The sequence below is a fragment of the Canis aureus genome, chromosome 6, assembly GCF_053574225.1.
Source record: "Canis aureus isolate CA01 chromosome 6, VMU_Caureus_v.1.0, whole genome shotgun sequence".
In the NCBI taxonomy this organism is placed as follows: domain Eukaryota; kingdom Metazoa; phylum Chordata; class Mammalia; order Carnivora; family Canidae; genus Canis; species Canis aureus.
In genome coordinates, this window is record NC_135616.1 from 12,516,244 (window position 1) to 12,541,735 (window position 25,492).

The 25,492-nt window shown below is 35.9% G+C and overlaps 1 pseudogene; it reads left to right on the plus strand.

The window, feature by feature from the left end:
* The first annotated feature begins 1,057 nt into the window (after positions 1–1,057).
* Positions 1,058–2,775, plus strand: LOC144315522 (heterogeneous nuclear ribonucleoproteins C1/C2 pseudogene; annotated as a pseudogene).
* The last annotated feature ends 22,717 nt before the right edge of the window (positions 2,776–25,492 follow it).

Genomic DNA, 25,492 nt, shown 5'->3' on the forward strand with positions numbered 1-25,492 from the left:
GTCAAAGAGCAAGGAGTTTATCAGACCATATCTGACCCCTCCCAAATTCACTATGGGTTCTTACCACTTCTCTTGGAAGGTAAAACAATCAGTTTCATATAATTTATGTGGCTGTAATAAATAAAGCAGAAATTTTCTAGGATTACAACAGGAAGTCTTTATTTCTTGATCATATAAGAGGACTTTATCCCTAGTCTCATTAGTAGTTAGAGGAGATGTCCTTCTTTGGGAGATGCTATTCTCATGGCTGAAAAGGCATATACATTCCAACCATGTGTTGGCTCTTTCATTGGGAGGTTGCCCATGTCACATCTACTTGTATTCCATTGGCTGAAATTTTGCACATCAAGTCTGATCCGAACAAATAACATAACCTACCAAATTAATAAATGAGGGAGTTAGGCAAGAGAGAGCCCATAGTGTCCATTGTCCCTATGGAAGAAAGAAGCAAGAGAAAGGATCTGTCCCCAAGATAATAGTGACCAATTTTGTATTCATGTGGGTGTGTGGTTAGGTAGGTGTTTATAAAATAAGATGAGATTAATAATCCAGACAATATAATGTAATGTAGAAAAGTAATTTAAAATAAATAATATTTTTAGGAGAAAGAAGTACTAATTTTTGACACTGTTAAACTTTTATGCATTTACTATTTTTAAGTACAATAAAAATTCTTAGAAATTAAGTATAGGAAAATTTAAAAGGGTAATCAATTAAATTAGCGCAAACAAGTAGAATACTAGTAGTAGATAGAGGAAGTAAAAGAAAAGCAGGTTAATTGAAAAAATAACACAAAATGGAAGACATAAAATCAAATGTATTAGGAAGCATAATGAATGTAAATAAAGCAAACTCAGCAGTTAAAGTCCAGAGATAACTGGACTGGACAAAACCAAACCAAACCTGTATGTTATTTTTCTGAAATGCAAAAGCATGGAAAATTTGAACGTGAAAAAAAAAAGGGAGAATTGATGTCAGGCAAACACTTAACCTATGTAAAGATAGGAAGCTATGTTAATATCAAACAAAATAGACTTTAAGACACAACACCGGACGAAGGCTGAGCGGTCGCGGCCGCGACCTCGCCCTCGAGCAGCACTTGGCTTCTCCACGTGGAACCCGGGAGAGGGAGATTCAGAATCGAATCCCTTCTCCCTCCCCCCTCCTGTTTTCGGCTTTGAGAGGAACCTTACCATCAAAGACAATGGCCAGCAATGTTACCAACAAGACAGATCCTCGCTCCATGAACTCCCGTGTATTCATTGGGAATCTCAATACTCTTGTGGTCAAGAAATCTGATGTGGAGGCAATCTTCTCAAAATGCGGCAAAATCGTGGGTTGCTCTGTTCATAAAGGCTTTGCCTTCGTTCAGTATGTTAATGAGAGAAATGCCCGGGCTGCTGTGGCAGGAGAGGATGGCAGAATGATTGCCGGCCAGGTTTTAGATATTAATCTGGCTGCAGAGCCAAAAGTGAACCGAGGAAAAGCAGGTGTGAAACGTTCTGCAGCGGAGATGTACGGCTCCTCTTTTGATTTGGACTATGACTTTCAAAGAGATTATTATGACAGGATGTACAGTTACCCAGCACGTGGACCCCCTCCTCCTCCAATTGCTCGCGCTGTGGTTCCCTCGAAACGTCAGCGCGTATCAGGAAACACCTCACGAAGGGGCAAAAGTGGCTTCAATTCTAAGAGTGGACAGCGAGGATCTTCTTCCAAGTCTGGAAAGTTGAAAGGAGATGACCTTCAAACCATTAAGAAGGAGTTGACCCAGATAAAACAAAAAGTGGATTCTCTACTGGAAAGCCTGGAAAAAATTGAGAAAGAACAGAGCAAACAAGGAGTAGAGATGAAGAATGATAAGTCAGAAGAGGAGCAGAGCAGCAGCTCCCTGAAGAAAGATGAGACTAATGTGAAGATGGAGTCTGAGGGGGGTGCAGATGACTCTGCTGAGGAGGGGGACCTACTGGATGATGATGATAATGAAGATCGGGGGGATGACCAGCTGGAGTTGATCAAGGATGATGAAAAAGAGGCTGAGGAAGGAGAGGATGACAGAGACAGCGCCAATGGCGAGGATGACTCTTAAGCACATAGTGGGGTTTAGAAATCTTGTCCCATTATTTCTTTACCTAGGCCCTTGTCTAAGATCAAAATTTTCACCAGATCCTCTCCCCTAGTATCTTCTTCAGCACATGCTCACTGTTCTCCCCATCCTTATCCTTCCCATGTTCATTAATTCATATTGCCCTGCGCCTAGTCCCATTTTCACTTCCTTTGACGCTCCTAGTAGTTATGTTGTCTTACCCTGTAATTTTTGCTTTTAATTTTGATACCTCTTTATGACTTAACAATAAAAAGGATGTGTGGTTTTTACCAACTGTCTCCAAAATAATCTCTTGTTATGCAGGGAGTACAGTTTTTTCCATTCATACATGAGCTCAGTAGTTGCTTCCCTAACTGCAAAGGCAATCGCATTAGTTGAGTAGCACCTGAGAGCAGCTTTGAGTTAGAGGTATGTGTGTTATACCCCACATAAGAATGCTATATGGGGCTGTTCAACACAAATGTAACAATGTATTTTTGTGAATGAGAGTTGGCATGTCAAATGCATCCTCTAGAAAAATAATTAGTGTAATAGTCTTAAGATTTGTTTTCTAAAGTTGATACTGTGGGTTATTTTTGTGAACAGCCTGATGTTTGGGACCCTTTTTTCTCAAATAAACAAGTCCTTATTAAACCAGGAATTTGGAGAAAAAAAAAAAAAAGACACAACACCTACAGTGGACAGAGTATACTTAGTTATATATTATGAAATTGTAAACACTAAATATAATCACATAACATTTAAAGGAAAATTTGACAGAATGGCAAGGAGAAATTAACAAATCCATAATTATGAGAAATTTTAACGTCTATTTCTCATAAATTTTAGTTAAACTAGATGACATATCAGTAAAGATATAAACGATTTAAATGCAATTATTTTTACATCTGATGGCTGCAATAACAATTATCTAAACACCTACTTCCAACAACTAATATACAGTCTTTTCTCTCATACATGAAACATTCAGAAAATAGGTATCTTAGGACAAAAAGATTCTCACTATGTTTTGAAAATTGATGTTATAGAGACCATATATTCTCATCATAACATAATAATGATGGAAGCCAATTACAAAAAGATAAATTTTAAAATTCCTACCTGAGAAATTAAAAACATAAATCTAATTCATGGTTCAAAGAATAAAACATAATGGACATTTTAAACATTCAAAACTGAATAATTCATAAAATACAGCTTCTGTTAACTTCCTATTGCTGCCATAACAAATTGCCAAGAGCTTGGTGTCTTAAAACAGCATGGATTCTTATCTTACTATTTTGGAGGTCAGAAGTTTGAAATGAATCTTGGCTAAAATTAAGGTTCAGCAGGGCCGCAGTCCATCCTGGAGGCTCTAGGGGAGAATGTGTTCCCTTGTCTTTTCTGGTTTCTGGGAACCACCTGCATTCCTTTTTTCATGGCCCCTTTCACCTTCAAAGAGTCTTGAGTCTCACTGCAGGATTCTGATTCTGACTTCTGACTTCTCTCTTTTTCTTATAGGGATTCTTATCATTACAGTGAGCCTACTTAGTTAATCCAGGATAACTTTCCAACTGAAAATCAGCTGATTAGAAAATTTAATTCCAGAGGCACCTGGGTGGCTCAGCGGTTAAGTGTTTGCCTTTGGCTCAGGTCGTAATCCTGGGGTCCTGGAATCGAGTCCCGCATCAGCCCCCCACAGGGAGCCTGCTTCTCCCTCTGCCTGTGTCTCTGCTTCTCTCTGTGTGTCTCTCATGAATAGGTAAACAATTTTTTTAAAAGAAGAAAAGAAAAGAAAATTTAATTCCATCTGCAACCTAAATTGCCCCTTGCTATGTAACATGGCATATTCACAAGTCCCGGGATTAGCATGTGAACATCTTTGATGGGGTGAGGGAGGCACTATTCTGCCGAAGTATTATTTTGAGGGGAAAATAAAGACAAATACTATAGAGAAGAAAGATCAATTTTTTTTTTTTAAGATTTAGTTATTTATTTTAGAGAGATAGCAAGCAGGGAGAGGGGTAGAGAGAGAGGGAGACAAGCAAACTCCCCCCGCGCTGGGTGAAAAGCCTGATGCAGGGCTCGATCCCAGGACCCTGAGACCATGACCAGCCAAAACCAGGAGTCAGATGCCCAACTGAGCCACCCAGGCACCCTGAAAGGCGAAATTATTGAGGTTCATACCCATTTTTAAGAAGCCAGGAAAAGAAAACCAGAATTAACCAAATAAAAGATGTAGAAAATATTTATGATAAGGAAAAACATTTAATGAAATGAAACACATAAATGTTAGAGGATTGCAAAAGCCAAAGCTGCCTCTTGAAATAAACAATAAAAATTAAAACAAAGACTTTTGCAAATTCAGTCTAGAAAAATGAACGATTCAACATAAAAGATAATGTGAAGAAGAATATATAGTTAAGATGGAGCAGAGATTTAAAATACAGCATAAAATGAAAATGTTAAGACAATAATTTGAAAATTAACACTTTCTATAAAAATGTAACTTATTAAAAGTGGTTCAAGAAGAAATTGTTTAAAACCATAAACCTATAATCATTAAAGAAGTGAGATCAGTATTGAGAAATCTACCGATGCAATGTTTTCAGCCCATAAGGACTTAAAAAGCAAATTCTACTATATCTTCAAGGAACAGACAGTTCAGAGAATTGAAAAAGAGGTAATATCCCCCAAATTTATTTTATTAGGCCAGTGAAATTTTGGCACACAAATCAGAATAGTCTGTTAAAAAAAAAAAGAGGAATGAAAAGAAAGAAAATTTAGAGTACAGATCAATTTCTTATATAGATACAAAAATCTTTACAAAACTAAGCAATGTAGAAAGTCATAGAATGTATTAAAAATGTTTGTGTCTCACAGAAAGGCAGACAGTATAAAATTAGAATCTTTGTTATAATCTATTAATAAGAAAACTGTAGCACAAACTGCATGACTTAAAACAACAGAAATTTATTGTCTTGCTGTTCTGGAAGCTAGACGTCTAAAATCAAGATATTGGCATGACCATTCTTCTTCTGAAACCAATAGGGGAATCCTTTCTTGCCTTCTCCTAAGTTTCTGGCGGTTTGCCAGCAATCTTGGACATTCATTGTAGATGCATCCTTCCCAGCTTCCATCTCCATGTGGCCTTTCCTTGTGTGTCTTCATATCATTGTCCCTCTGTGAATGGTGATGCTGTGTTGTCTATTTGAAAGTTGCTAGGAAAGTAGATCTTAAAACTTCTCACAAGGGAAAAATTGTATTTATGTGAGGTAAAGGATGTTAACTGAACTTACTGTGATAATCACACTGCAGTATATACATTTATCAAATCATTGTATTGTATACCTTAAACTTCTATATGTTGATTATATCTCAATACAAAGTGGGGTTGTAGGAGAACTCTCTCCAAGAATTTTAATTTAGTACATTATTCTTCAAAAATCTAATGTTAAATAGTACATCTCTCTCATTATTATTTTTTTATTTTAATTCCAGTTATTTAATATACAGTGTTATGTTAGTTTCAGGTATACAATATAATGTTTCCAAATTCCATACATCACTCAGTGCTCATCACAAGTGTACTCCTTAATCCCCTATTTCACCCATCCCTCCACCTACCTCACCTCTGGTAACTATCAGTTTGTTTTTTATAATTAAGAATCTACTTCCTGGGGTGCCAGGGTGGCTCAGTCGGTTAACCATCTGCCTTCGGCTCAGGTTGTGGTCCCAGGGTACTGGGATCGAGTCCTGCATCAGGATCTCTGCTCTGTGGGGAGCCTGCTTTTCCCTCTGCCTGCTCATTCTCACCCTGCTTGTGCTCTTTTTCTCTCTCAAATAAGTAAATAAAATCTTTTTTTTTTTTTTTTTTTGTAAAGCCTTTCCTGGATTTTCTCTCTCTTTTTTCCCTTCTGCTTGTTTGTTTAGTTTCTTAAATTCTACATGTGAGTGAAATAATATGGTATTTGTCTTTCTCTGACTTATTCCACTTAGCATTACATTTTCTAGCTCCATCCATGTCATTGCAAGTGGCAAAATATCATTCTTTTTTATGCTTGAATTATATTCCATTGTATATATACACATCTTTTTTTTATCCATTCATCAGTTGATGGACACTTAGGTTGCTTCCATATCTTGGCTATTGTAAAGAACACTGCTATAAACATAGGAGTATATGTATACCTTTGAATTAGTATTTTTGTATTCTTTGGCTAAATGCCCAGTAGTGCAATTATGGATCATAGGGTAGTTCAATTTTTAACTTTTTGAGGAACCCCAATACTGTTTTACACAATAACTGCACCACTTTGTGTTCCCACCAACGGTGAAAGAGGGTTTCTTTTTTTCCACATTCTCCCCAACACCAATTGTTTGTGTTGTTGATTTTAGCCAATCTGACATGTGTGAGGTGATATCTCATTGTAGTTTTGATTTGTATTTCCTTGATGTTGATTGATGTTGACTGTGTTTTTATTTATCTGTTGGCCACCTATATGTCTTTTTTGGAAAAATGTCTATTCATGTCTTCTGCCCATTTTTAAATTGGATTATTTGTTTTTTGAGTATTGAGTTTTATAGGTTCTTTATATATTTTGGATCTTAAGCCTTCATCATATATGTCATTTGCAAATATCTTCTCCCATTCTGTAGGCTGCTATTCAGTTTTGTTGATTATTTCTTCCTTCGCTGTGCAGAAATGTTTTATTTTGATATAGTCCATGTCTCTCTAATTCTCAACACTTTGGGGGAAAGAAGTGATTTTTAAATTTTAGGTCTAGTGTACTGGTTTAAAAAGGAGACTTGTGCAGGAGTCTGCCTGGGTTCAATTTCTACCTTTGTTGCTTTCAAGACATGTGACCTTGGGCAAGTGGTGCTACCTCTTTGAGCCTTTTAAAAGAAACTCAAAACTTCTATGTTTATCAGAAGAGTGACAATGGTCACATGCAGGTGTGCTATACTTAGTAGAAAATGGATAGGTTGGTACAAAGTGGCCATATTATGGAACCAACTAAATGCTAACAAATACATAGTATAGATAGTTACATAAAAACAGCCTTGGTTCCATCTGAATGAGCATGAATTTTAGATTACTGGTATTCAGATTAGCAAGGATTTATTTTTAAAAATTTTTTAAAGATCTTTTATTTATTCATTCATGAAAGACATAGACAGGCAGAGACACAGGCAGAGGGAGAAGCAGGCTCCATGCAGGAAGCCCAATGTGGGACTTGGTCCCAGGACTCCAGGATCATGCCCTGTGCCAAAGGCAGATACTCAACCACTGAGCCATACAGGCATCCCTAGCTAAGATTTAATAAAGATCAAAACAGGGACTCAGATGTTTGTGTGCCAATGTTCACTGCAGCATTATTCACAATGTTCAACAATTAAAGTCAGATAGTCAAAGATGGAAACAACTCAAGTGTCCACCAACAGATGAATATAAATATATAGACATACAATTATATTCAGGCATAAAAAGAAATGAATTTCTGATAGATGCTACAACATGGAAGAAACTTGAAAACATTATGTTAACTGAAAAAAGCCAGACACAAACAAATAGTGTACCATTCTATTTATATGAAATATCTAAAATAGGCAAATTCATAAAGACAGGAAGTAGTTTAGAGGTTATCAGGAGCTGGGGAGAGGAAATAATGGAGAGCTATTGCTTAATAGTTACAATTCCTCGTTGGAGGGATGACAAAGTTTGGAAACAGCTAGTGGAGATGGTTGTACAACATTGTAAATGTAAGCTAATGACACTGAATTGTACACTTTAAATTATTAAAATGGCAAATTGTATGCTATATATATTTCTATAATAAGAAAATTAAAATTAAAAAGCTATAGCTGTAGTGATTCATACTCGCCTGGTTTTTCTCTTACCTCTTGGGGAATTAGAATTTAAGTATTAAAATCTAGAATATTAAGAACATATAACTTATATTTTACTAAAATATGTTATATTCCATATTTTTCCTCCTTCCTCCTATTATCTATAATTCTAGGACTTTTCTTCTTTTAAATTGAAGTATAGTTAATACACAATGTTACATTAATTTCAGGTGTACAACATAGTCTACAAGTCTATATATTAGGTTATGCTCACCACAAGTGCAGCTGCCATCTGTCAGCATACAACACTGTGACAATACCATTGTCACATTTTAGACTATATTTTCTATGTTTTATCTTTTATCCCCCTGATTTATTCATTCCATAACTGGAAGCCTGTATCTTTGACCCCCTCACCCTTCCCACCCCTCTGGCAACCATTAAGTTTCTTTATAGAATAAAAAGGTTGTACTATATACACATCTTTTTTTTGGTTTCCCAAAACATGATACAGCTCCTCAACAAAGGAAGTGCCATAGAGCATATCCATTTGAAGCTATGAGGCTTTTATTTATAATATATGACTTGAGGTCACTTTAAAACCGTGAAATAACAAGCCATGTTATTACACAATTCTGCCTCCATGATTTTAAAGAAGCTGCTCAATGAGATGATCACCTTGTGTACCTAATCTCATCAAGTACAAAAGAAGCCACTCATGTCTTTAATGCTATCTATGTTTACAAAATCCATTTTAACATTTAGAGGTATGGAATTCCAGTGGAAACAGTTATCTTTATATTTCATTAAACAGCAATAGGAAAATCAACTCTTGTCCTTTCTCTAACAGAGAGAGGAATTATATTCTCTCTTTTAGAGGAATATAATTGCAGGTGAAATGAATTGTCTTTCTTCTGTTGAAATGAAACTACAATCTATGTGCTCAGTGGCATATGCAAATAACAGATTGATACTTGGTTACAGAGAATTTTCTGTTCCCGACAACATCTGTTATACTTGACAGATGCTCTAGTGCCAACTTCACACCAAGTAAAGTGAGACTACAAGAAAGTAGAAACCCCCAGTGTTTTAACTTCTTTTCTGAACAAAAACACCATTAACCCAGACACTAGGCTCTGAACTGTATAAACTATATATAATGTTTGCGCCTTGTGGATGCAGAAGCATATGTGATTTCAATGATTAAAATATCACATTCCTCACTCCCTGCTTCCTGACAGACAGAGATCTGGTTTACTTAATCTTCCATTTGAGTTCATAACATTTCAAAATGTTTTCCTTTTTTCCTATGACTATAAACGAAATAGAATATCTGGAAAATGTGAAATGTTCCTTCCCAATCATAAGAGAAACATTTTAATACTAGTAAATGCATACACAAGGAACATGAAAGGTAAAATGACTCAAAAGGACATACAAATAACAAACACATGCTAGAGATTACTGGATTTTGCTAGTATCGAAATGAATGCAAGTTAAAAGAAAAATGAGATAGAATACATAAGGCATATCGCTTAAAATATGATTCCAAAGTCCAGAGTACTGCTGCATCAATAGTAAAATAGTACATATATATTTTCATTTTGGAAAATATTTTGGCATATCAAAGGTTTTTAAAAATATCTTTAAACTCACTTGAGGAAACTGCTGGTTAACTTTGTGCTGAAAAATAAATACCAGTTAAACACTAATGTGTATAATCCTCCACAAAATTTGACCATAGAGAAACTGGAGAAACAAAAAATATTTCTGGGAAATATAGACCCCAGAAACAAAAAGCTGAGCAGCCAATTCAAAGCACTGAATGTGTTTTGAGTTGTTTATATCTGGAAAATGAGTGCAAATAAGCATATGAAAAGATATTTCACATTATATGTTATCAGGGAAACACAAATTTAAACAATGAGATACCACTAAACAACTATTGGAATGGCCAAATCCAGAATATTAACACCATATGCTGGTGTGAATGTGGAGCAATAGGAACTCTCATTCATTGCTGGTGGGGATGCAAAATGGGACAACCACTTTAGTTTGGCAATTCTTACAAAGCTAAACATGCTCTTACAATATGATTTGGCAGTCACATTCCTTGGTATTGACCCAAAGGAGCTGAATACTTGTGTCCACACAAACACCTGCACATGGGTGTTTATGGCAGCTTTATTCAAACTGCCAAAACTTGGATGCAACCAAGATGTCCTTCAGCAGGTGAATGGATAAAAAAATTGTGGTGCATATGTTCATTAATAAAAAGTAATGAATTAACAAGGCATGAAAAGACATAGGGAAACTAAAATGCATATTACTAAGTGAAAGAAACCAATCTGAAAAGATTACTTAGTATATGACATTCTAAAAAATGCAGAAATATATGACAGTAAAAAGATCAGCAGTTGCCAGGAGTAGGGGAACAGGGTGAGGAGATGAATACATGATAAGGATTTTTAGAGTAGTGAAAATACTTTGAATGGTACTATAATGGTGGATAGATGTCATTATACATTTTCCAAGCCCATAGAATATACAATACCAAGAGTGAACCCTAAGGTAAAGTGTGGACTTTGGGTAATTATGATGTCAGTGTAGATTCACCAACTATAACAAAACTGTGTATCACAGCTATGACAGTAAAAACTCATGAAATCTCAATCAAGGTTTTAGTTGGATATTATGATAAATTTGATTAATTTTCTCTAAATTAAAAATAAGTACATTGCAAAAGGAAACACATTAAAGTCTTGAGGATGGTAGTCTATGAGATAAGAGTTCAGAGAGAAAATACAAAGAAAAATATATACTTTGCTTCTGCAATTCAACTAATTTAAGCAACTTACAATAAAAATATCTGACTTTTTTTAATTATAAAATTCAGAAAAAATATGTATACAAATGGGTTTATTATAGTCTTGTCTAAAGTGAAGACATAGTGTTACCCTTCTCAATATCTAACAGCAGAAGGAAAACACAGAAGAATTAAAATAGTATAATATTGTGCAAACATTAAAATAATAGGGAAGATATGTCGATGCATCTAATATGAATTTTTAAAGAAACTATTGTTTTCATTAAAAATAAATTTGTTTCATTAAATAGGGGTGCATGGGTGGCTCAATTGATTGAGCATCTGACTCGGTTTCAGCTCAGGTCATGATCTCATGGTAATGGGCGAGAGCCCCTGTTGGGCTCCATGCTCTGTGTGGAGTCTGCTTCAGATTCTTTATCTCTCCCCCACTGCCCACCCTGCTCAGACTAGCTCTCTCCCTCTCTGTCTAGTAAGTAAGTAAGTAAATAAATAAATAAAATCTTTTAAAAATGTGTTTCATAAAATATGCTTCATATAATTTATAATGTTAAAGACCCCAATCAAAAAAAAAAGGTCCCAATTATATGTGAACCAGATGATATATGTGTGACTAAAAATAAATCAAAGGTAGTATAAAGCATTATGTTAGCATGAGTTTAAGATAATAACATCGTGCTAAAATAGTTTCTTTAAATGCTGTATAATATTGTCTTGAAAAGAAATACAGTTTGAAATACTGGAAGTTCGCTATAAGAAGTTTATGAAAGAAAACATGAGTTTCACAATTTTAAATGGAATTTTATTCAGTTATCAACTATCTGTGCTAATGGTGGAATGCCCAAATACAGTCATTATATATGTAGAAGCTTCGAATTTCATCTTCATAATACCTTGTACCCATTTATTGATATCAGTCTCATGACTTCTGCTTCCCTGACCATATTCTTTCTCTTTTCTCTCCTCTGCCCCTATCTAATGAATTCAATTCAGTAGAAACCTGTGGAGAATCTAGTGAAAAGGGGTTGGAGTAATCAGACAAGATTGCTTTCCCAATGAAACTTCCAATCTATCACTTACTGAACACTTAGTATGTGTCAGGTCCTATACAAATATTACACATGATATGTTCTATTTATATTATGTAGAACCAAGCACAGAAGAGCATGGACTGCACAGTGATAAAGCATGTGAAGTTATGCCAGCCTTTTGGACAATAAGTATGGTGTTATGTGTCGCATAAACAACACAAGGAACTTGAGTAATATATTGGTTAATGTTGTAATACTGCATTATTGCTGTCAACTGGTGCGCCTAGAACACTGGTGTACCAAGAACCCTCAGGAATTTGTTTGCATATTACCGTTAATGTATGCAATTTATTTTGCTGCAGCTGATCACAACTATTCCTATGGCAACCAATAAGAAGAAATGTTGTTCTGTGAAAGTTATGTGACTTCATATATCATGGACTTTTAGAAGATGTGTGAGAAACTTTGTTTTTTGAAGACTGAAACTGCATTTGGGCAGTGAATATTTCTAGAAAAATAGCAAAAACAGATTTAATGAGCAATGAAGAGAATTTGTTTTCTAGATGATGAGATACTCCTATATTGTAATAAGGACAGTGAAGTAACTGTTGCAGATCTGCCTAGGCGTTTTTCTCCCCCTCCCATTGATCCTGTTGAGAGTGCCACCCAATACTAATTTTGAAAGAGAGTTGTCAGCCTAAGATGGATAACTACTGGATTTATGAATTCCCTAAATTCCCTAAATTCATCTTCTAATATCAAGCTCCTTGTAAGGAAAAAAAGGAAAACTAAAATATAATCCAACAAAAATGACCCCAATAGAATAAGTTATCTTTTTGACCTGCAAAGTCTTCTTCCTCTTGTAATTTACTAAGCTGTTTTCCTAGTTTCTCAATTTCTTAGGAAGCCATCTATTGCCCTGCCTCTCAAGACTTCATAGTACCTTTCTTTGCATCTAGAAATGTCCCATTACACACACATACACAAACACATTGAGCTAGACTGATGATGTAGGCATTTCGAGAAGTCCTAGTTGGCAACAGCACAGTTTGGAACACTGGCAAACTCAGAGGCAGCTCCAGAAAGGACATGAAATCGGAGCTTGAGGTGAGCAGCTGTATAGGAAAGTTTGAGCAGGTGAATTGCTTTGTAATTGGTTTGAGTGGCAAACACACTTAGCTTCTGGTTTATTTCAGCTGGCTAATGGGGTGTCTGATGGGGATTACACAAGGGGCTAGTGCTGCACACTTACAAATAACCCACTGTCATTACTCGTGGTTAAAATCTCTTCTCCTGTTATAGCAGCTGGATGTCAGATGGCCCTTTCAAAATCCAAGCCTCTAGAAAACACTGTGATTTCAGAATAGTCAATATAATAAATAATCAAAGGTAGCTGTTTCTTTAAAACATATTTTCTTAGAGAATATTTTAATGTCTTTAGGAATAGATTTTGGAAAAGATGTTGAAAGCTGACAAATGGTACATCCTTCAGAAATGAGAAAAACAAGGAAGCTTTATCTCTGCCAGAGAGAAGACTATAGCCCAAAGTCCCTAAAATACTATGAAAACATTGTTATCAAAGCCACAATGCAGCATGGATGCACAGAAATATGCTGAGAAATATAGATCACACTATTGCCAAGAAGCGCTTAAGGCATTCAGAGCAGAGGCTCTGGTGATAATTTATCACCAGTATGAAATCATTAAATAATGAATATCACATCTTTTAAATGACATTACAATTATAATTGCTATTCTAAAAGTGAAACATAATCCATGATTTGACCTTGGGAAATAATTAAATGTCTTTGGAGAGCTTCCACATCTGTATAAACATGACACATTTATATTAACATTATGTTTTCCCATAAAATAACATTAACCAGTTAACAACACAAGAACAATCCATTAATGGCAAAAATAAGGAAGTGAAAACCGATAAAATACTTAGAAATATTTTTAAATTAAATTTACATCTTCTTTAAAGAAACTTGTAACATTTCACCATCATGAATCATTATCAAGACTGATCAAAATGCAAATTGCTATCACATCAAATTGTAGAAATAACACACTTGAAGTCAATTTATAATGAATAATTTATACTATAACTCAAATTTATTTGGAGGAATAAGCAAGTTAATATAATAAAAAATATATATAAAGAGCTTGGATTCAGTCCAAATTACTAAATTTTAAATAATTCTATAAAATACACTTAAATTTGAATAGAAAAATAGAAGTAAATTGTGTTTTAGGAAAAGATACTTCTTATATAAAAATTATTTTATGATAAAAGCATGCAAAAGTATAGTATGCACTGTTGGACAAGGGACAGAATATTCAATAAATCCTGTTATGAAAATCGCTTGGTGCACCAGAATCTTTACAGTTTGCAAGGGTCAAAAACTTAATTCAAACTTCTATAAAGAAAAATAGGAAGGTGCAGGACTCACTATAAGCATGACTGAATCCAAGAGTTTATTTTTTTAAAGATTTTATTTATTTATTCATGAGAGACATAAGCAGAGGGAGAAGCAGGCTCCCTGTGAAGACCCCAATGCAGAACTCAATCCCTAAACCCCAAGATCACACCCTAAGCCATAGGCAGATGTTCAACCACTGAGCCACTCAAGTGCTCCTGAACCCAAGAGTTTAATTAGGCCATCAAGACGATGTCACTTCCCATTTTACTGAGTCTCCTTTTCTTTGTGATGACTTTATACTCAAGATTCCCCCAAATCCATATGAGCACAAATATGACTATAGGTAGCTTCAGGCTGGCATGTGACCACTAGAGCAACCCCAGAAGAAAAGGTAACTTATTCCTATTCGATTGCACAGAAGTATCTGGTTGACTTTCACTGGACTGCTCCACACGCTAGGTCACAATGCCTACATCACACAGTCCACTTCACCTCATCACACAGTTTTTTTATGATCTCACAGCATCACAAGAAGAGTAAGCACAAGTTATTTTGCACACACAAAAGAAATCACATTCACCTAACTTTTGTTACAGTATACTGTTATTATTCTTCTATTTTATTATTAGTTATTATTGTTAACTTCATGCTATGTTTAATTTATAAATTAAACTTTATCATAAGTGTGTGTGTATATATAGGAAAAAACATCGTGTATATAAGGTTTGGTACCATCTGTGGTTTTAGGTATCCACTGGAGGTCTGGGACAAGGGGGTATGACTATATTTAAAACAAATGAAAAACATTCCATTCATAAAGCCAACATTCTGGGAGACTGACAATAAAGAAAATAAATGTGTTAAGTAAATAATACACTGGATACTGATAAATGCCAGGGATAATAATGAAGGAGGGGATGTGGCATTGAGAAAGTGAAATTTGAATGAAAATTAAAGCTAATTGAAGGAACAAAACATAATTACAGCGGGAGGAAGAACATTTCAGGTAGAAGAAATTGGAAGGGAGTTGTCCGCATGCCTGACACATTTGAAGACCGTACATATAAAAAGTTTGTAATCATAAAGAGAAACTGTTTTAAAAAGGTAATGAAAAGAACAGGGTATGTATTTGTGCACAGTATGTTCTCAATCATGTACAAATATGTACAGGAAAAGCCCAGTTGGAAAGACATAAAATAGTTAAAAGCAGGATTAAGGGTGATTTTTGTTCAATTTTCAATTTTCTGTGATTCTATTTTTTTCTAACAGCCATAAGTTCCTCTCATACTAGAATTTACATTTTTAAAACTATTGGACTGGAATGGATTGAGCAGCTGGAAGAACTGTACAATTATAAAATGTGGAAAATAAACCACACATCTGATGTTAAATACCAAATTTTCCACCTAAAATCATGCCAAGTTCTTAGTCTTGTACAACAAGTGATGAAAAGAGCCCCATCAATATAATATTTTTTATTCTCTTCCCAGAAGAATTGATCAGCCAACAAATATCCAAACAAGAAACTTACTGTCTCATAGTGAGAACATCAGCCTCATGCTTAATTTAATTTATGACTTCATAGCAACTCACCAAATTTGAGATAATGTCTTCACATTCCTTATTAGTTTAGTGAAGTATCTAAAAAGGCACAACTGAAGCCTTAGCAGATGGCAAGCTTCAGTCCCTGAAATGGGATTACAGTTCTTTCTTTGCTGGGAGTTGACAGATGGGTCTCATCAGATGGGTATCATCACATACCTCCAGGGCAGAGAATGAGTGCACAGAGATTTCCCGGGGACAAATGTGTTTAAAGAGCACGTGCTGGTTCTGCCAGCTAAATCAATAAGAGACAGCTGATAGTTGGAACTATCAAGTCATGTTGGGTCTGGAAATTGCTCTTAACCTTGGCCTTTATTTGTAGACTGTCAACTCTGGAAAGAAACATCCAAAATGTAAGTGGATCAGATGGGATGCTGCATGATGGCATTCTGATTAGGCTGCTATTTTTTTTTTTTTTTATGAATGGCTTATCAGGGTTGTTAGATGTTAAGCTGAATTGCTTTCTCTTCACATTATATCTCCAGTATATTATCTAGAACACAGTAGGGGAAACACATGTGTTGAGACTTGTTCTTTCACATGTTGGATGCCTCCAGGCCCACAGAAACAACTGCACATGCTGAACACTCTAAAAGGTTAGCAAAACATTTAGCAGAAGACTAACCTTCAGTTTGTGTTGAACTAGGATTAGACTGAGCTCATGTGTTTGGCCTCAGTTGTGCAAACCTGCTAACTCGGCCTTCAAAATACATCATCACAGGTACCTGTGACTCAGCTCAGCATTCACTTGCATATATGTAGCAGACATTTTCTTCTTGCAGTTCTGTTTACTCGTTATAATTGGTGATATTTTAAGTATTTTTGTTGATTTTATGTATCAGGGTAACATCAGCTGCCATAATCAGTGGTGGTTAATACTTTTAAAAGTTTATATTTAGTTAAAGTTTACAGTTCGATACAGAAGTTCCTAGTCAGTAGATGGATTTCCTCTGCATAATAATTTAGGGATTTAGGCTTCTGTCAACTTGTGAACCCAGAACACTCTGCATCCAACCTGTGAGAGAGAACCCAGAAACTGTGAGAGGAAAACAGTAGAATTAAAATACCCCAAGTGATTTTTACAAACTCGAAGTTGAAACTTATCTCTTCTAGTCCTGTTTCAAGGGCAAAATAGTCATAAGGTCACATTTCCCAATCCCATTGAGTGGTTTGTCACTCAGTATCTTCTGGAAGGGGGAGCATGACTGGTGAACAGCTAGTCATTTCTGTCAGTGTCTCTGATTAGGTTCTTGTCAATGTCTGGAAATTTTTGGATGATGATGTGTCAAAGTTCTAATATCTTTCCTTCTAGGTTCAGAATTTTGTTGAGATAAAGAGATTGGAAGAAAAAGAACAATGGATGACTTTCAACCATCTCAAGTCCTAGAGCAAGCATATGGGTGGTGGACCTATCACTCACTTGCTTATACAGTCAAGGAAGAATTTATTACTGACTCCCTTATAGAACACCTCTTAAGAAACAGTAGGCTCTTGACTATTGGTAGCCTCCCCTATCATTTTCCTTTATAGTTTGTATCTGACTTCCTTAATCTGACACATATATGGCATTAAGTATTGTGTCTATTTCTTACTCAGATAACTATAGCAAATTATTCAAAAGCAAAGCATTAGTCAGGTAACTTTTGAACATATCCTTTTGTAATGAATGCACCCAAAGTCAGTATAGGTCTCATCATCATCTCAGGAAAAATGTTGACATTTTGGTCATTTTTTAAAAGATATTTATTTGTGTGTTTGTTTATTTATTTATTTTGGAGAGAGAGCATGAGCAGGTGGAGGGGCAGAGAGGAGAAGGGGAGAATCTCAAGCAGACTCCACATCAAGCTCAGAGCCTGACTCAGTATTTGATCTCATGACCCTGAGATCATGACCTGAGCTGAAATCAAGAGTCAAAAGCTTAATTAACAGACTGAGCCACCCAGGCAATCCATGGTCACTTTTTGAAAAGGAGAAAAGTGTTTTTAGGCCTACCTTAGCCCTCTTAAAAGTATTCCTAGTAAACTATTTTGGGGTTAAAAAGATAGAAGAATCAAGAAGAAGGATGGAAGGGAATATTCTCCAACAATGCTACCTAAGAGTGATGAGAGCGATTTGGAATCCTAGTTCTTCATGGATAACAACACTTATCTATTAAGCAGGGCAACTACTATCACTTGCACTTTTCACAGACAATGTCCAATTGTCCCACTTACTACTTCTGTCCCACTAGTCTAGAGGCATGGATTCCTGGATTAACACAAGAGGTTCTTAAGTATTTTTCTGTTAGATCATTTACTCTCTTATTGATAGTGTATCATAGAATGTGAATTTTATAAATTAAAAATTTGATACAATATTTTAAAGACTTCCTCCGGCTTTTGGGATAAAATTTAGATTCTTATTACAACTTATAAAAGTCTTCATGATCTAAGTCTTCCTAGTTCCCTAGTTTTGTCTTTTATCAGTTATATACTCTGTTTAATGCATTAATCACACTAGATTGTGCTCAGTCCTATTATAATAATTGCACCCATTCTTTGGGTCTATAAAAATTATCATCCCAATAGAAATATAAGCAAAGGCATGAACTGGAATAAATAAAAATAATTGACATGAAGTTCCAAAAAATGCAAAAGGCTTAGTTCCACTACTATTTCAAGAAATACAGGGACGCCTGGATGGCTCAGTGACTGAGTGCCTCCCTTCAGCCTAGGGCGTGATTCTGGAGTCCCAGGATTGAGTCCCACATTGGGCTCCCTGCATTGAGCCTGCTTCTCCCTCTGCCAGTGTCTCTGCCTCTCTCTGTGTCTTTCATGAATAAATAAATAAAATTTAAAAAAAAAGAAATACAAAATTGAATAACACACACCATTTTAAACTCTCTGGTAGTATTTTTACTAATGATCCATTTTTTTTTTGGTCAATAGTGCATGGAAATGGGCATTTTAATACACTTGATAGATGGGTGATTGGTCCAAAGTTTTCTGGAAGATACTTTGAAAATATGCATACAAATTTTTACAATATGTACAATATTTGATCTAGTAATTGCATTTTTAGGAATTTAAGTTATATCACAGTACTTCCACTCCCTGGTTCAGCATGTAAGAAGCTTAGAGTTCCCTACTCCATCTTAACAACAAGAACAGACTGAAAAACCAACAGCACTTCTTGAATCCGTAAAAAAAGAGGAAGACACAGAACAAACCACTGCCTCTAAGGTGAGAGACATACAGGAAAATACTGAAAGTTAAGACTTATTGAATCAGACTCACAAGTAGAAACCACTGTGGGAACCAGCACCAGAATAGGAAAACCTGAACTATAGTTGACGAATTGCTGGAGGCTCAGTATGAACAAGTCTGAGAGTTAAAAACTCCAGAAAGATCCAGCCATAGGAGTTCCCACATGTTTGTGAGTTTTACCTCCAGGAGCTCTACCAGATTCTGCCAGTGAATATCTCAGAAGAATCCCCCCATGCTTCTGTCAGGAAGAGGGGAAAGGAGCAATTTTGAAATACATTAAAACATTCTTCTTGACAAAGCATGCCCTTAGGAGAAAATAGCTCAGCAGAGGCTAGCTTGCTGGGATATCATCAGAGCACAGCTGACTTTGGTGCAGGAAATTACCCACACTGGAGTCCCCACCAACCTCCCCACTCCAGCCCACTCTACCTAACCTATTTCACCTAAACAGGGAAAATAACCAAAAAACACTTGGGAAGTTCATATTCCAGAGGAATAACTTACTAAAAGACTGAAGCCAAATCATAAGACTGTGGAATGCTTCCCCCACATACACCATATTACCTCTGCAGTAAACAAGCCTTATTTACGGCAATTCCTTTTACCCAAAATATCATATCCAGCTACCAAGAAAACATTACAGGGATGCCAAAAGGCAAAAACAAACAGACAAAAAAAAACCAACCAAGTAAAAAACTTCCCACAGTTTGAAGAGATAAAACAAGCCTTACCACAAACATGTCAGGAAAAGAACTGAGGTAACTATGTAACTCATCCTCTAGCTACATTCACAGCAGTGCCAAAGCAAAGATCCCAGCCGGTGGCTTTGTCCATCTACCGAGCTGAGCTAGTGACCCCCGCTGGCCAGTGGGCAGTTCTATTTGATTTGAGTCCCCCAGCCAACAAGCTATACTGACTATGGAGATTGTTCTATGCCCTCCCTAGGCAAGGAAGCAAATTCCCAGTCCTGCCCAACTGCTAAGTATAGCCTCAATTCCTACCAGGCCAGGAAGCCTGACCAAAGAACTCAGGAAGCCATGAAGTCCATCCTATAGCTCTAGTGGGGAGCCAGATCAGCAGTATTGTCCAACTGTTAATATAACCTTTGGCTCACATAACCAGAGAGCCTGAATAGTGACCCCGACAGCCTGATGGCAGAGCAATGTCTGAGATCTTTACCAACCATAAAGCTCTCTGGTGGCTCTGTCTGAAAACAGACTAGTGAGCAGCACCATCTAGTTGGTAAGCATAGCCTGAAACCCTATCTAAGAAGATGTGATTGCAGAGTCCACTTTATAGTGCTGCCCTGTTTTGGTGTCCAATCAGTGGCACCACCATGCCAGGGAGCACAGTCTGCAACCCTACCTTACCAGAGGTCATTGCAGAGCTGGACTACTTGCCCCATCTGAATGCAGAGCATAGCCAACAAACCCTGCTCCCCAATTAGGGAACCCACTCAGTAGCCCCACTCGAATGTGGAGTTCAGCCAGCAGGTCCACTCAGCGGTGGAGCCCAGTCAACAGGCCTTCCCAGCTGCGGAAGTGGCCTTGACCAATAGAGATCCCAATAGCAATCCCCATCTGCCCTTGAAAGCTGTAAATTGACTTATCCAGAACCCCAAGCTGAGCTGACTGGAGAAGTTCTGGTCTTGCAAGTAAATCTGCAAAGTTTGGAAAAGGAGACTTTACTCAAGTTCACAGATACCAAAGCAAGGATACAAGGATCATGAAATACCAAGTAAGTATGACACCACCAAAAAAAACTATAAAGCTCTAATAACTGTCCCAAAAGTAATGGAGATCTATGAACTATATGGCAAAGAATTCAGAATATCCTTCTAATACAGTTTAATGAACTACAAAAAAATAAAAAATAAAAAATACCCAGACAGACAACTAAACAAAATTAGGAAGACAATAAAGGAACAAAATGAGAATTTTAACAAAGAAACAGAAACCATAAAAAATAAGCAAAACCAGAAATCCTAGCGCTGAAGAATACAATGACTGAAATAAAAAATTCAATAACAAAGACAATCAAACAGCAGAAGGAATCAGTAACTAGAAGATAAGTCTTTTGAAATTACTCAGTCATTACATAATTATCCAGTCATTACATTCTTTGTCATTTTTTTTTTCATTTTTAGCTTAAAGTCTATTTTGTCTTATATAAATATAACTAACTTTCCTTCCTTTTGATTGCCGTTCCCTTGAAATATCTTTTTCCATTCTTTCACTCTCAATCTAGGTGTCCTTTAAGCTAATGTGAGGGTGTTGTCAGTAGCATCACTACTGTTCAACAGTACTGAAAGTCCTAGACAGAGTAATCAGACAAGAAAAAGAAATAAAGGCACCCAAATTGGAAAGGAAGAGGTAAAGTTGCTTCTGTAAATGACATGATTTTACATGTAGAAAATCCTGAAGACTTTCTCGAATATTGTTAGAACAAACAAATAAATTCAGTAAAATGGCAAGATACAAAATCAATATGCAAAAATCAGTTGTGTTTCTATACACTGACACTAAATTATCCAAAAAAAGAAATAAAGAAAGTAATTCCATTTAGAGTACCATCAAAAAAATTAAATACTTAAGCATAAATTTAATCAAGGAAATAAGAAATCTGTACACTGAAAACTATAAGACATTGAAAAGCAATTGTAGAAGACACTCACAAATAGAAAGATATCTGATGTTCATGGTTTGGAAGAATTAGTATTGCTAAAATGTCCATACTATCCAAAGCCATGTGCATATTTTATGCAATCCCCATCAAATTCCAATGGTGTGTGTGTGTGTGTGTGTGTGTGTGTTTACATAAATAGAAAAAAAAATCCTAAGATTTGTATAGAACCTTAAAAGATTGGACACCCCAGTGGCTCAGCGGTTTAGCGCCACCTTCAGCCCAGGGCGTGATCCTAGAGACCTGGAATTGAGTCCTGCATCAGGCTCCCTGCATGGAGCCTCCTTCTCCCTCTGCCTGTGTCTCTGCCTCTCTCACTCTCTCTCTCTGTGTCTCTCATAAATAAATAAATAAAATATTTTAAAAAATAATCTAAAAATACTGAATAGCTAAAACAATCTTGAGGGGGGGAAAAAGCTGGAGGCATCATACGTACTAAATACAAACTACATTAAAAGCCATATATATATATTATATATATAATATATATATATATATTATATATATATATATAAATTTGTATGTATGTGTATACATGTATATGTAAGTGTATATATACAGTACTTTAGATATATATAGTATATATAAGTAGTACTGACTTACAGACACATAGAATAATGGAACAGAATCCAGAGCCCTGAAATAAACTCATACATATGTATTCACCTAATATTTAACATGAGAGCCAAGAATATTCAATGGAAAAAAGAATTTTTATTCAATAGATGGTGCTGGGACAATTGGATATTTACATGCACAAGACTGTACCCCCATTTTACACCACTCACAAAAGTTAACTTGAAATGATTAAAGCTTTACATGCAAATCTTAGATAAAACTCCTAGAAAAAACATAGGGAAAAACCTCCTAACATGGGTCTTGGTGATGATTTTATGGATATGATACCAAATCACAAGCAACAAAAACAAATATCAGCAAGCAGGATGATAGTAAACTAAAAAGCTTCTGCACAACAACAACAACAAGAAACAGTCAACAAAATGACAAAACTTATGTGGGAGAACATATTTGCTAACTATATATCTAATAAGAAGTTTATATCCAAAATACACAAGCAACATAGAAATCAAAAGCAAAATTATAATAAAAACAACAATAATAATCTGATTAAAAATCATAAAGTACATTTTCCAAAGAAAACATTCCAAAAGATATGTGAAAAGTTGCTCAACATCACTAATCATCAGAAAAATGCAAATCAAAACGAGAAGAGATAACAAATGCTGGTGAGGATGTGAAAGAATTCTTGTACACTGTTGGTGCTAATGTAAATTGGTACAGCCACTATGGGAAACAGTACAGAGATTACATAAAAGTTAAAAATAGAATTACCATATGACCTAGCAGTTCCATTTCTGGGTTGTACATCCAAGGGAATAAAATCACTACAGCCAAGACATGGAAGCAATCTTTACTGTCTATCAGCGGATGAAAAGATAAAGAAAATTTGGTATATAAACAATGGAATATTATTTAGCCATAAAAAAGAAATCCTGCCATTTGCAACGACATTTGTATCATCATAGTTGAAGACTTTAACACCCCTGATTCAGAAATGGACAGATCCAGCAGGCAGAAAATCGGTAAGGACATAGTTGTACTCAACAATACCATCAATTAACAGGATATAATTGACAGCAATAGACTATTTTATACAACACCAAGAATGAACACCAGTAAACTGGGGACTCAGGATGATTATGATGTGCAAACGTAGGTTTGTCAGTTATAACAAATGGACCACTCTGGTGGGGGATGTTGATAGTGGGGGAGGCTCTGCATGTGTGGGGAAGGGGGTGGGATAGGAAAAATCTCTATAGCTTCCTCTCAACTTTGCTGGGAAACTAAAACTACTCTAAAAAAATCTCTTGCAAATAAAAGAATTTCCAATACAAGGATGTCCATTACCAAGTTATTCGTACAATAGAAATAGTAAAACAGCCTAAAAGTCCCCAAAGGGAGATTGTTTAAATAAATTGAACTGCATCCAGACACCATATGGAGCACTATGCTTCTGGATCAGACAAACCATGGTACAAATATCGAATGTTTACTGTACAGTCTTGTATGACTTACTTTCATTCTCTAAATTTCAGTAGCAGTAATAGACTTACCTTGTAGATTGATGTGTGGGAAGTGCTATTAAAATGCACTTAATGCAATGCCAACCAGCTAAAAATTTCTTGAGAATTATGAACTAATTATTAATATATTGCAAAAATTCAAAATGTATTTGATAGCCTGAGCAAATGTTCATGGACATAGTAAATGAATCATCTACTTTCAAAAGAATATATTAGATGAGGAGCATTGCTCTTCATTTCATTTTTTAAAATATGAGCACTTTATTTCCTTCTCTCTCCTCCTCCTCCTCTCTCTCTCTCTCTCTCTTCCTCCTTCACCAAAGTTTTAGTAGTGTATATTTGGATTGTGGAATTATGAATGACATTTGTCTTCTGTGTATTTCTGCTTTCTGTAATGAGTATATATTGCTGTTGTGAGAAAATGAAAGCAGATGATCAGTCAAAAGTGCAGTGCCTACAATGAGGTCTGCTTTATCTAGTTAGAGTTTAGAAAATAATACATTATCATGTTGTACAACTGCAAAAAGCTGTGGCTCACTCAGAGACTGGAGGTGCCCAGATACAGAGACCAGAGACACTGTTGACACAAGAACAATTCTGAAGGAAGGCTTGCATTTTGGAGGATATGGCATAGCAATTCATGGTAGAAGAGAGATAAACCCTTAGAACTCCCTGACTCTAGGTCTTCACAGAGATTCACAGGGCCAGCATATGACAGATTTCTTGCTCTTCTTTCAGAGACCTTTGTCACTTGTGTCAGACCTGTACTGCTTTCAATTCAGCTGGTGATACCTACAACTTATTTCACTTCTCTACAGCTTCCATAACTCATCTGTAAAATGGAGATAATGAATGTATCTTCACATAAGTTGCTTTGAGTGTAGTGCCTGCTATGTAGTAAACAATAAGGGTCATTAATATTAACATGCATCTCTTTTTTATTATAAGGAGGAAATGTTTATTTGCTCCTCTTATCTTTCAGAATGAGACAAAGGAAAACATGAAATTAAATTGCCTCAATAAGTATGACACTAAGTAAGGAACCAGATATAATTTTTTGTTTAAGAAATAAACAACTGTGACCCAACAATTACTCTCCAAAAAAAATAATAAATCTGTCTTATTTGGTACGATAGTATTCACTTCGGAACAAAGTGAGTAATGACTTGGAATGTGAATGTCATACCTTAAACTTACATTTAATTGGTAGAGTTTGGAAGGTTTTCTAGAGCTCATGAAAGAGTTAAGCCCTAATCTTCACATCCATTTATTCAACAAGCATTATTATATAACTGATACTTTTCTAGATACAAGGAACACAAAAATGAGTAACGTAGGAGGACCTCTGAGAAGAAACCCTTGTCTGGTAGGGATAAAATGTATAGACAAGTTATTTTATTTATTTATTTTTAAAGATTTTATTTATTTATTCATGAGAGACACAGAGACAGAGAGGCAGAGACACAGGCAGAGAGAGAAGCAGGCTCCATGCAGGGAGCCCAATGTGGGACTCAATCTCAGGTCTCCAGTATCACACCCCGGGCCAAAGGCAGGCGCTCAAGCAATGAGCCACCCCGGCGTCCCTAGATAAGTTATTTTAATGCAATGGTACATAGAATACTTGAATAATGCCCAAGATAC